The sequence below is a fragment of the Protopterus annectens genome, chromosome 16.part0 (assembly GCF_019279795.1).
Source record: "Protopterus annectens isolate FY-2018-M chromosome 16.part0, PAN1.0, whole genome shotgun sequence".
Classification (NCBI taxonomy): Eukaryota; Metazoa; Chordata; order Ceratodontiformes; family Protopteridae; genus Protopterus; species Protopterus annectens.
The window spans coordinates 103,426,154-103,440,456 of record NC_056750.1 but is presented as its reverse complement, the minus strand read 5'-3'; the positions used below and the strand labels follow the sequence as shown (position 1 = coordinate 103,440,456).

The 14,303-nt window shown below is 46.1% G+C and overlaps 1 protein-coding gene across 2 annotated transcripts in view; it reads left to right on the top strand.

Annotated features, from left to right (window-relative positions):
* Window positions 1–14,303, top strand: part of SURF6 (surfeit 6) — a 471,845-nt gene that overhangs the window by 189,960 nt on the left and 267,582 nt on the right. The window lies entirely within an intron of this gene.

Below are 14,303 nucleotides of genomic sequence, written 5' to 3'. Positions count from 1 at the left end.
GATCTTATCACGGAATACGCTGCATCCCCCCAGAGTCCATGTCGGAGGAGGACAAATTGTTGCACTCCACCCGTATGGCCACTCTCAGGTCCGTGACCAACACCTCTATGCGGTTACTGTCCCATGCTACGGAGGGAGCCGCTAGAGCCGCAGGGACAGGCCTAGTTACTAGACGTCAGGCCTGGCTCCGCACCGTCATTGCGATTTTATGGAGCCCTTCAAGGCGTCATTTGCGAACGCTCCCTTCAATGGTTCTGCCCTCTTTGGCAAAACTGTTCGTGATACTTTGACCCAGAGCGAAAAGGACAGGAAGATGCTGTCTGCCATTGGAATCTGCTTCTCTGTGCCCCAGAGGCCCTATTCTAAGAACCAAAAGGGCCAGAAGAAGATGTGGTTCCGGAAGTCGCAGCAGTCCCAACCCGCTCCGGACAACCAGTCCTTCCGTGGCAGAGGAGGACAGGGAGGGCCGCCCCCAGGGCAGAGGGGCTCCCAGGAACTTCGGGTCCAGAGAACCTTCTTTGAACGGCCCGCAGCCCCTGAAGGGTTGCCCGGCTGCTCCACTCTGGAGGCAGTCGGGGACATTCGGAGCACCTAGCGGCATGGGAGTCCATAACATCAGACCGCTGGGTCCTCCGCATCATATCCAGAGGTTACCGCATCCCATTTCATCACATTCCAAAATTGAAGTCCCTCCCCGACGTTCCACCCGGTCAGTGGGAGGCCGCTTTGGCAGAAATTGGCCATCTGCTAAAGAAAAGAGCCATCCAGCCCGTCCCCCCAGACCAGATCGGATCAGGGTTCTACTCCAGGTTCTTTTAGTGCCAAAAGGCGGGGATCTAAGACAAATATTAGACTATTCACTCTTGAACCTGGCAGTTCCCAAGGAGATGTTCCGAATGCTTACCTTACAGTCTATTCTCCCCCTTCTGGGAGAAAATCACTGGATGTGCTCTATAGACCTCAAGGATGCGTACTACCATATCCTAATGGACATACACTCCAGGAGGTTTCTCCGCTTCCGGCTGGGAGCCAGTCAATACCAATTCCGGGTCCTTCCCTTTGGTCTCACCACAGCCCCCAGGGTGTTCACCAAGGTATTAGCAGTGGTAGCGGCCCACCTGAGGCTTCAGGGGTGCAGGTCTTCCTACTTGGACGACTGGCTTCACCGCCCAACAAGGCATCTACTGTTATTGGCGCGAAATTCCTTTCTCCATCTAGCTCCCCATCTGGGCATCACAATAAATACAGAAAAGTCCAACCTAGCCCCTACGCAGTTCATAGATTTTATAGTTGCCAGGTTAGACACAGGAGTTAAGAGCCTTCCTCACTGCGGACAGAATTCAGAATCTGCAGCTCCAGGTGCGGGCCATTCTCCACTCCAGCTCAGTTCCGGCGGAGTTGGTCCTGAGGGCTCTAGGGTCCATGGCAGCAGCGATAGCTCTTCTTCCTCTCGCCAGGTTCAATATGCGGGTCCTTCAATGGACACTCCTAGTTCAGTGGTCTTATCTTGCTCTTCCTATGCATCATCCCATTGCGATCAGCAAGGCTTGCAAGCGGTCCCTCTTGTGGTGGCTCCACTCACCAGATCTCCACGGAGGCCGCCCCTTTTGTGCTTCTCCCCCTCTCGCCACGGTGAACACGGATGCCTCCCGCCTTGGGTGGGGGGGGGGGGGGCATTTGCAGGCCGGACGGTCCAAGGCACGTGGAACGATTCCGAGACCTTACTGCATATCAATGTTCTAGAGATGAGAGCAGTGCTCTTAGCGTTGCAAGCACTACAGGCCTTTCTTCCCTTGGGAACTATTGCAGTTCAGTCGGACAACATGTCTGTCGTCTGGTATATCAACAAACAGGGGGGAAACAGGTCTTATCCTCTTGGTCAAGTAGCCATGAGAGTGTGGGAATGGTCAATCTCCACCAACCGCTTTCTCATTGCAACGCATATTCCGGGTCGGTCCAACATCCTTGCGGACAAACTCAGTCGCACCATTCTCTCCCCTTACGAGTGGTCTCTCAATGCTCAGGTAGCGAAACACATCTTCGCACGGTGGGGAACTCCTTGTTGCGATCTTTTGCGTCTCCCTCAAACACCAAGTGCGACAGTTTTTCGCTCTAATCCCTCCTCCCGGAGATACCCCAAGAGGCAGCTCTGGTGCATGCTTGGCCCCGGTCTTCTTTATGCTTACCCCTTGCCTCTGATGCTCCAAGTTCTTCAGAAAGCCTCACGGTTAGGGTGCAGAATGATTCTCATTGCCCCATTCTGGCCTCGACAGATCTGGTTCCCCTTCCTAAGGTCTCACTCGGTGAATCCTCCTTGGATTCTAGATCCCATTCGGATCTGATATCTCACCGTCCCATCTATCAACCCCGAATCTGGACAACCTGAAGCTGACTGCTTGGCTGCTCCAGTTCCACTCTGATCAGGACTCGGTATTTCGTCTCCAGTTAAGGCCATCCTGGTAGCGGCTCATAAACCATCTACCAGGAAAGTTTACGCAGCAAGTGGAAGCGGTTCTCCATTTGGGCGGAGCGGCAAGGTCTAGACCCTTCACAGTTCCCCTTCCTCTGGTGCTTGACTTCTTAACCACTCTTTTTAATGATGGTGCCAGCGGTTCCACGGTCAAAGTGCAACTTGTGGCAATTTCTCATTATCATATTGGTCAAGACTCCAGTCCACTGATGTCTGCCAAATTGTGTAAGATTTTCCTAAAAGGTACTTTTCTTCTCAGACCCCCTGTAAAGCAAGTGGTTCCTCCTTGGGACCTTTCATTGGTCCTTCAGGCCTTGACCGCTCCCCTTGAACCTCGACGGTAGATCTGAAATTTTATCTTTCAAGGCGGCCTTTTAGTAGCCATTACCTCGCCAAGAGAGTTTCAGAACTTCAAGCCTTATCCGTCAAGCCTCCTTACTTGGTCTTTCATCTGGACCGTGTATACCTCAGGACCAACCCGTCCTTTCTTCCTAAGGTAGCTTCTGAAGCAAATATTAATCAATCCATTAACCTCCCTGTTTTCTTTCCTAAATATCAAAACAAAGGTGAATACAAGCTACATTCCTTAGATGTTCACAGGCAACTTAGATTTTATCTGAACAGGACAGCTGGTCATAGGCAATCCGACCAGTTGTTTATTTCCTTTGCTAAATTCAATTTGGGCAAGCCAATTTCCAAAGTCTCCTTATCACGCTGGATTTCGCAGTGCATCTTATTGGCTTATCAAGCTTCTGGAAGGCCCGCACCAGAGGGAGTACATGCCCATTCAACCCGGTCAGTTTCTACTTCAGCGGCCTTTAAAGCTAGGATTCCTCTGGATGATATTTGTTCAGCAGCCACTTGGGCTTCATCTCATACCTTTATTTCCCACTTCATTTCTTCCATGATGGCCGCCCAAGATTCTGGTAGCTGGGGACTCTGTCCCACAGGTTGCAGACAAATGAATCTCCTACTTCAGATTTAGAAGTTATGTACTCACCATAACGTTCCATCTGAGTAGGTGTATTCATTTGTCTGCAACCATCCCGCCCTCCTATCCCCCTGGCATTGTCAGTTTCCCGCATATTATGCGTTACCCTTTTTAGGGTATTTCTTTTGATGGCAAACTCGATCTGAGGTCAATGTAGGGAGAGCAGGGCATTATGGGTGAGGGGAGGAGCTGAGAGCTCGGATCCATAGCTGGAAAACCATGCCGGTTCGGATCCGATATCGGATCCATAACCCACAGGTTGCAGACAAATGAATACACCTACTCAGATGGAACGTTATGGTGAGTACATAACTTCTAATTTCTGTCTTGGAAAACTGCATTCCTTCTGGCAATAACTTCAGCAAGAAGAGTATCTGAGTTACAAGCATTAATGGCAGTACAGCCATTTCTTATCTTCCATCAGGACAGAGTTACACTGAGAACTAATCCTACTTTTATGCCAAAGGTGGTATCTAGGGTATCCTTGAACCAAGCTATTCACTTGCCTACGTTCTTCCCAAATCCACAGAATAGAGGGGAAAAACTTCTGCACACCCTGGATATACACAGACAACTACGCTACTACTTGGACAGAACTAAAAGTAGCAGAAAAACTGACCAACTATTGGTAGCATATGCTGCTGGGGTGCAAGGAAAAGCAATTTCCAAACAGACAATTTCAAAATGGATAGGAAATTGCATTCGATTTTGTTACTCCTTTCATGGAAAGTCAGTTCCTGCAAACATCAGGCCTCATTCCACAAGGGCCGGCCACCACTACAGCCTTCCTACGGTGGCTACCAAGGACATTTTAGAAGCTGCTACTTGGAGCTCCGTGCATACATTTACCAAACATTACAATCTACCTTTTATACTCCAAATCCAGAGCAGGCTTTGCTACTGCAGTCCTGCAGGGGATCTTAACTACACCATCTTTTTCTTAGTGCCTCCTCCCCCAGATTAGCTATGGTATTCTACCCATATGTTATGACTGCAGATGCATCCTTGAAGGACATAGTACAGTTTTGTACCTACCATAAATGTAGATTTCCGATAGGTATGCATCTGCAGTCAGGTTTACCCTCCCTCCTACCCCTCTGTGGTATTCCTAGGGTGTTTACCCCTCTTTTAGCTAGTTGGGGGAATCTATTATGGTGTATGTTTGTATATACATGTGTGTGTGTGTGTGTGTGTGTGTGTGTGTGTGTGTGTGTGTGTGTGTGTGTGTGTGTGTGTATATAAATATATATATATATATATATATCTATCTATATATATATATATATATATATATATATATATATATAATTTTGCAAATGTTTGGAATTCTATTGCATTTCTACAAAATTTAGCCTTCCTAGAGGGCACCTGGCATCTGGGGCAAGAAAAACTGAGGAAAATGGCATCGGCTGATGCTTTTATACCCCAGACACTCTGACGTCGGGGAAGGTGCGACATCAGCCGAGGCCAGACCCAGACTTTGGAATCCGGCCGACCGAAGGGCTGCCTGAGGTAGGACAACCCATATGTTATGACTGCAGATGCATACCTATCGGACATCTCCATTTATGGTAGGTACAAAACTGTACTTTACCACTCCCACAAGAGGGGAAAACATACTGGACCTGATCATCACCAGCATGGGGACTCTATGCTCCAGACCAGAAGTGTATCCCTCACTAGTAAGATTAGACCATAAACTAATCTCACTGGATATTCACATCCCGACTCCACCCCCTGCCCTGAAAACCACAGTGAAAAACTTCTCTAAAGCAAATTTCACACTCCTCAAAACCGAGGTGGAATCCTTCAAAGCCCCCGGGCCTGTGGAAAATACAGCCCAGACCGCAGAAACCTTTATAAACGCATTCTATGAACACCTTCAGGAATGCATGGATCATGCAATCCCAAATAAAACCAAGACCCAATCCTCCAAAGGCAGGCGTCCTGTCTGGTGGACCCCAGCCATAAACAAACTATACAATAGAAGGAGGAAGCTACTACATGATGGAGCAAAATCCCAAAAAGGGAAGGCATCTCTGATCAGTATTAGCAAAAAACTACGGGCACTCATAAAATTGTCTAAGGCCAGCTTTGAGAGAAAAATTGCACAGGACACTAAGGATAATCACAAGGCTTTCTTTAGTTATGTTAGGAACCTGGGTGGGAATTCCCAGATGTGCTCAGAATTAGTCCAAAATGACAAAAAATACACTGAACCCACAGACATTGCCAACATCCTAGCTGACAGGTTCAGAGCAAACTTCTCCCCCCCTCCCCACCAAAAGGGCAAATATTTATCCCAGCAGAGTGCTGCCCCCCTGACATCTCAGATGCTCAGGTAAGAGCTGCCCTCTCCAAAGCAGAAAACACAGCATCAATGGGACCAGACGGTGTTCCGGGCTGCATCCTACATGAACTCCAAGAAGAGCTAAACCCAAACATAAATCTACTGTTCAATCTCAGCCTTACTATAGGATATGTACCCAAAGGGTGGCGTACAGCAACAGTGGTCCCTCTCCACAAAGGTGGTGCCTCAACGGATCCTGGAAACTATCGCCCCATAAGCCTGACTAGCTTGGTCTGCAAAGCTATGGAAAGGATCATCATGGACCTCATAAATAAAGATATTGGAGACCTACAGACACTGGATCCTACCCAGTTCAGCTTTAAGGTCAGATCCTGCCTCTTAAACCTGGTTGATTTCTTTGAAACAGTCACCAAGGCCATTGGCGAGGGAAGGTGGTCCAAACAGCCTACCTGGACCTGCAAAAGCCTTTGATACAATACCCCACTCGGGCATTATAGATAAGCTCACCAGCTTAAATATAAACCCCTATGTCACTAGATGGGTTGCAAACTGGCTCAAGGACAGAACCCACATGGTTAGAATTGCTGGAGCCATGTCAGACTCCAAACCAGTTACAAGTGGTGTCCCACAAGGCTCAGTCCTGGGACCTCTCTTGTTCGGTATATATTTCTTGGAGGTACAGGCCAACACGGAAGGACTGTGGCTGACCAAGTTCGCAGATGACTGCAAACTGGGCACCATAATCGACTCTCCAGCTGACACAAGCATCCTCCAAAAGGGCCTCATAGAAACAGACAACTGGTGCCAGAGCCATGGCCTCAAGCTAAACGCCATAAAGTGTATAGTCATCCCCTTTGGCAAAAACGAAGTGCGCACAAATTACCACATAGGTGGTAATCCATTAAGTACAGAAGAAGTAATTAGGGACCTGGGGACCCAAGTTGATAGCAATCTCTCATTTGACAACCACGTGGCCAAAGTGGTTAGAAAAACATTTTATATAGCCCACCTAATCATGAAGGGATTCACATCTAGATCAGGGGAGGTCATCGTGCCTCTTTACTTATCCCTCATCAGGCCCATAATTGAGTACAATGCCCCTTTCGGGATGTACCTTACCAGACACCTGCAGCAACTGGAAAGACCCCAAAAGTACCTCACCAAGAGGATCATAGGGCTCAAACAGATGTCATATGCTGCCCGGTTAAAGAAACTCCAGCTCTACTCAGTGGCATACCGCCTGCTCAGAGGCGATCTGTGCCTGACGTATAAAGCCATGTCCAACCCAGAATTAATGGACATGCTGCACCTCAGAAAATCTAAATCCCATCGAGCTACGCGCTCGAGAGACTTGAACCTCAGCACTGAAATAAATAGGACATGCTGGAGGGACAGATTCATAACCCAGAGGCTCCCTTCACTCTGGAATAAAATCCCAATCCAGGTTAGGCAGAGTCCCTCATTGACTCTCTTCAAGAGGAATCTTGATGAGTGGATGAGAGATCGTAGGTTTACCCCGGGTATCACTTCTGTGTCACTGTTAGACGGAGGCACAGTATACTAACCTCGAAAAAGGGCATAGCAAAATAAATTTAAAATGGGTGGTGAAAGCCAAACACACTCTGGCTAGGCTTGTAAATGCCCTAGGGCAGATAGCCTAGTATGAACCTATGAAATGTGTAATAATGGCATAACCTATTTCCAGTGTTTCTTAAAGCCTCGTACTCATTTGAAGCTTCTTGACCTCATTTTTGCACAGTTTGTACTTTCATCATACCATGTGGTGCCTACAGGACTGTAAAGTTGTTTTCTCCTAATGTTTTCTAATTTTGTAATTAAATCATGTAAAGTTTTGTGTACAGACACTTTTATTTCTGCTTATAAAACACTGTCGTAAGCTTGTGATGAAGATTTAGGGAGAACAGTAGTACTATTCAATCCATCAAAAACTAAATGGCAGTGTCTGTCTTCTAGTATTAGCATTATGTTTGTAATTAAGGGCCTTGATCATCTAATGGACACTTGGTGGATGACTTTTGCTGTTAAGCACAAAATTAAACATAATGCAAACAATATAGAATGTAAAACACCATCCCATAGGGTCTCATAAAATGCATTTCCCCTGCATTCCTTAAAAGTGTATTATAGGTTCATAGGTAGGTACTAGGCTATCGGCCCAAGGGCCCTACATAAGCCTAGCCAGCAAGGTTCCATAGCTTACGCCACCCAAGAAAGTTATTTTCCTGTGCCACTGTCCAGCAGAGACACAGAAGTGATCCCCGGGCTGTATTTCCCATTTCCCATCCACTCATCAAGATTTTTCTTGAAGAGTGCTAATGAAGAACTTTGCTTGACATAGATGGGTAGCTTGTTCCAGAGTATAGGAAGTCTATGGGACAGGACTCTATCCCTCCAGCATGTCCTGTTTATTGTAGTGACAAGGTTTAGGTCCCTAGAGCGTATAGCTCTGAGGGATTGGGATTTCTTTAGGTGTAGCATGTCCAACAGCTCTGGGTTTGACAAAGCTTTATATGTTAAGCAGAGATCACCTCAGAGCAGGTGATATGCTATGGAGTAAGCTGTGGAATTTTTTGAGACGGTCAGTGTAGGGCATTTGTTTGAGGCCAGTAATCCTCTTTGTGAGGTACTTCTGTGGTCCTTCCAGCTGCTGCAGCTGTCTTGTGAGGTACATTCCAAAAGGGGCATTGTACTCTATAATGAGTCTGAGTGATGAGTAGAGGAGAACAATGACCTATTTTTTCCTGGATGAGAACCCTTTTATGATGAGGTGTGCCACGCAGAAGGACTTCCTGACTACTGTGGCGATGTGACTATCAAAGGAGAGACTACTGTCCACCTGGGTCCCAAGGTCTCTTATAAAGCATTCGGTGTTAAGTAGATTGCTGCCTATGTGGTAGTTCATAGGTACCAGAGTTTTTACCAAAGGGGATGACACTACACTTTTTGGCATTGAGCTTGAGACCATGGCTGTGACACCAGGTATCTGTCTGTGAGGCCGTTCTGTAGGATGCCCACATCATTTGGGGACTTGACTATGGCTCCTAGTTTGCAGTCATCTGCAAACTTCGTTAGCCAGAGGCCTTCTGTGTTAGCCTGTACTTCAGAGAAGTAGATACCAAACAGGAGAGGTCCCAGGACGGAACCCTGTGGTACTCCACTTGTCAGTGCTTTGAGGCAGATTTGGAGTCTGCAACTTTTACAGTGTGGGTTCCGTCAGTGAGCCAGTTGGCAACCCATCTTGTGACGTAGGGATTTATACCTAGTTTAGTGAGTTTAGCTTTAATTCCAGAATGGGGTATAGTGTTGAAAACTTTGGCGAGGTCAGGATAGGCTATGTGAACCACCGTACCCTCATCCATGGCTTTGGTGGCTGCCTCAAAGAAATCGATCCGGTTCAGGAGGCATGATCTGCCTTTCACAAACCAATGTCTATGTTTTTGAGTTCCGTGATGATACGTTCCATGGCATTGCAGACCAGGCTCGTCAGGCTAATAGGTCGATAGTTCCCGGGATCAGTGGTGGCTCCCCTTTGTGGAGTGGGTAACTGTTGCTGTGCGCTATTTAGTGGGCACAAAGCCTGATGCAAGGCTATTATTGAACATAGTGCTTAAGTGGGGAGCCAGTTCGTTCTGAAGTTCGTGTAAAACTCAGCCTGGGATGTTGTCCGGTCCCATGGATGCTGTGTTTTTGGCTTTAGAGAGTGCAGCTTTTACCTGCGTAGTTGTGATTACAGGGACTCTGCATTTTTCCTGTATAGATATGGGCCCTTTAGGGGATGAGAGGGGGATAAAGTTAACACTGAACCGATCTGCCAGGATGTTGGCAATATCAGTTGGTTCTGTAATTTTCGTGCCTTTGTGATGTAACTCAGAGCAGGTCTGGGTGTTGCCATCTAGATTCTTGACATGGCTATAGAATGCTTTGTGGTTGTCCTTGGATTTAGTGGCGATTTTGTTTTCGTAGCTAGCTTTGGAGGATCTTATAAGGGATCTCATCTTCTTACTGAGACTGACCAGGGAGTTCTTCCACCCATGGGATTTTAAGGATATTATATACAGTTTTACATTAGAATTAAATGTTGAGTTGTGTATGGAATTAATTGTGTTGCTTTTCAAAAAATGAGGTTTGTTTTCAGGAAAAACTATATACAAACAACTTTTGGGTACTTTATAATGTGGTGCAAAACATAAAAATATTAGAAAATCAAATGTTTGCAGGCTTTCTTTAATTTAGATGTAAATTATTATGTGTAGTTGTAACTGTAATAAAACTCTGCTGCTCATAAAATTTAAAGTAATCTAGTTAAAAGTATTAGCATCAGTTTTTCCTTCTAAACCTTGCCTTTTCCTTGACTTGTACACTGTTATTGCGCTAGCTTTTGTTATAACATATAAATTGATCTCATTAAGTTTTTTCCTTAAAAAGTCTTTAACATTCAAAACTAATTGTTTGCCTTTTGTATTTTAGCCTACTTAAATAAAAAAGCTGAAGTGTATTTCTGTTTCTTATATTTTCAGAAACCTGCATAGGAAGCAACACATCTTAATATGTTAAATCCTTAATTAAGGACTATACCAGAAGTAGCCCTGTGTTTAATAACTCTTCTGTTGTATATGTTGTCCATATTAACAAGTCCAGCTAACTGACTCAGTTGCATATTGTGCCTGAAGAATGTCAGTGGCCCTTGTCCAGTTATATCCCACTGGCCATTGTCCAGTTATATCCCACTGGATGTTCATCGTGCATACAGCTGCAGTCATCACAGATGGGTTCTCCTGCCATCAGGCGGGTCCTCAGTCAGCCGAATTCCAAAGTCTTGGTCCGGCGTCGGTTGTTGTCGCTTTCTTTCCTGACGTCAGTGCGACAGGGGTATACAAGACACAGCCGACACCATTTTCTCCAGTCTTTTTTGCCGTGCGGTGCCCGAAGCAGAAGCAGTTCGCAAGTGCCGGTCAGCCAGCTCCTGAAATTACGAAAATTTGGAAACCAAAGTCTTCTTTAAAGCTAAGTATCCTGTTGGAAACTTTTCTTGCCTCAGACCGATGTCAGACAAAGTTAACAATTGTATTTCTTGTGGGAAGCAAATACCGCATAAGGATTTCCATTCCCTCTGTATACCTTGCTTAGGCCCAGACCATGACGTCTCAAGCTGTCGCTTTTGTGCTACTTTCAATAAACGCACTATTAAGCGTCGGGCGGAGTTCACCCAGCACTTTTTCGGTAAAGCTTTTAATTATAAGATGTCATCGGAGACTCCGACTACTGTTTTGTCCAAAAAACGGAAGGACAAAGACCGACACCACGCCAAAACCGGCTACACATGGTCCGGTTCTCAGCGAGGTGCCTACGCAGCCCCTGACTACCGACGACCCTTCTCTGGCGGTGTCATCTGTAACCGAGACCGCAGGTTCCTCGGCCCACACCTTGACTACAGCTCCCGAAGCCATTGTGAGTGTTGAGCCTCTAAATGTGGACAGGTCCACTTCCACCCATGGTGTCTTCAGACCTTCTTCTTCCTTTTCCATAAAGGCCTTTACTAAGTCAAAATCAGCCATGCATTCCAAGAGGCCTGTTGCACAGGGCCCATCTCCAGGCCCCATGCCTAAAAAACAGATGCTCAAAATGGCTGAGGATTTGATTACTCTTATCAGGGGTTCCCAGCCCCCTCCGGACAAGAGACCCAGAGTGGAGGAAGATTCTCCCTCTTCTGACCAGGGCTCCATTATTTCAGAACATTCTGATGTGGAGGAGCATTCGTACTCCCCTTTTGAAGATTCTGATGCAGAACAGTCTATTCCTTCTGTATCCCCCCCAGAGGATTTTTCATTCAGGGAAACCTTACATACCTTGAGGGAACACTTCCATTGGGAAGGCCAAGATTTCTCAGATTCCAAGAAAAGGCTTAGGGAATTTCTTTTGCTACCTCAGCACAGACCTCTGGCGATACCTCCTGTCTTGGACAATACTTGATGATGTCTACTCGGAGGCTTGTCTTAACCCGGATTCCCTGCCTCCCGCCCCAGTCAAGCCTGATAGGTACTACAGAGTTCCTAACTCACACCAATTCCTTTACAAAAGCCACAATGCAGACCCTGAAACCATTTCTCAAGGCCCCAAGGGAATGAAGGCCTCTACTGCTAAGAATCCATTACCTTCCGAGAGAGAGTCTAGATCCTTAGAAAGGTGGGGAAAAAGGTATATACCTCAGCCACCCTAGCCATGAGGGCCTTAAATTGTCAGTTCCATATGCTGAAATATCAGCAGTTTCTGTTATCACAATTAAAGAATAAAATGTCACAACCTGAACAACCAAATTTAAAGGAGTTGCAGGATATGATACATAGTGCGGAACAAGTGGGTAAACACACCTTACAATGTGGCTATGATGCTCTAGAAGCCTCAAGTAGAGCTGCTGTTACAGGATCAGTCATTCGTAGACATGCCTGGCTTAGGGAACAAACCTTGCCTGACCATGTTAAAGCTAAACTATTAGATGCTCCTTTACAAAAGGAAGTATTATTTGGTACTAATGCTGAGGAGATTCTACGAAAAATGGAAGAAAAAGCTAAATCTATGCAAACAGTAAAGGCTTTTCTACAGGTTCAACCACCACGTTTTAGCAGAAATTAGCCTTCAAAAAACTGGTCCTTTCCAGCCACGGACAAGCCCCAAAGAGGTAGATACAGGCGCACAAGGGGCAGAGGACAATCTCAAGGATCATATAGAGGCAGACAATGGCAATCTCCAGCACCAAGAGGTGGTGAAGACCGTGCACAACAATACAGGAAACAAACCCAATGACTTTCCCCTTTGCATGCCAAGCAGGGCTCGGGTGGCAGCACCCTTGGCAGGAAAGCTGGCATTATTTTCAAAAAATTGGCATATTGTCACAAAAGACAAATGGATCCTGGACATTATAAACAGAGGCTACAGATTTCATTTTCACACTCTTCCAAAAATGAGAGGCGTGCCGAACCTGCCACACAATCAAAGGGCAGAGGCTCAAATACAAATTTCAAAGCTCATGGGCATGAAAGCTATTCAAGAGGTACCTACTCACGAACAAGGTGAAGGTTTTTTCTCAAGACTAATCCTGGTACCAAGGAAGGGAACCGATTGGAGACCCATTTTGGACTTATCCATCCTAAACACATTTCTACTCGTACCAAAATTCAAGATGCTCACCTTACAGCAGCTTCTTCCCATGCTGGGCAAGGAGTCTTGGCTGGTAACATTGGACCTCAAGGAGGCATACCTGCATGTCCCAATCGGACAAAGCTGCAGAAGATACCTCAGATTTCTTGCAGGTTCAATCCACTATCAATTCTCTCTGCATTGCCCTTTGGCTTATCTACTGCGCCCAGAGTATTCACGAAATGCCTGGCATCAGTAATTGCCTACTGCAGACTTCAAGGGATACAAATTTACCCTTATTTGGATGATTGCCTGATCCAGGCGGATAGCAAATTGTTACTTCTGAAACATCTGGCTTATGTAACACGGTTATTGAATTACCTGGGATACACAGTCAACAAAGAGAAATCCAGGCTAACACCATCTCAGAATATAATTTTCCTGGGTGCCAACTTGGACACAAACACCCAGATGGCCTATCTTACGCCAGAAAAACAGGGGCAACTAACTCAGTACTTCAAGACACTAGCAAAGTGTACCAGGCTAACTGCAAGGAAAATCCTGCAGGCTCTGGGATTCATGGCATCTTGCATTCTTCTAATCCCATATGCAAAGTTGCATATGAGGAAACTTCAATGGTACCTAAAGAACCTATGGTCTCAACACAGCCACAGTTTGGAAACAATAATGCCACTAATTCCATGTTTGCAAAAGGAATTTCTATGGTGGGCCCTAGCATGCCAAACAAACACAGGTCTACCATTCTGCAAGCCTCAAGCAAATCAAGTCGTCACAACAGACGCCTCAGACTACACCTGGGGGGCACACATGACGGACAGGTGCATCCAGGGCAAGTGGTCCCAAAAGGAAAAGCATCTTCACATCAATCAAAAGGAGATGCTAGCAGTGATAAATGCAATTACAGCTTTCAAAGACCTTTTACATCAAGGACAGTTATTGATAACAGACAACAACACAGTAATGTGGTACATAAACAAACAAGGAGGAACACATTCATACCCCCTGTGCAGGCTGGTCATGTCACTTTGGAACTTGGCTCTGGAATGTCAAATCGAACTTCAAGCACAGTACCTGCCAGGTTTGGAAAACACGTTGGCAGACAATCTAAGCAGAAATATGACAGATCCGCACGAATGGAAGTTGCATCCTCAAGTCTTTACAAAAATAATCCAAGCGTGGGGAAGGCCAGACATAGATCTCTTTGCCTCCCACAAGAATCATCAATTGACAAAATTCTGCTCAAGGACATTTCATCCAAAGGCCTGGAGGGTGGACGCCCTTTCTTTCAGTTGGACAGCACTGACAGTTTACGCCTTTCCACCTTTGCCTCTACTGCCCAAGGTGCTCTTGAAGGC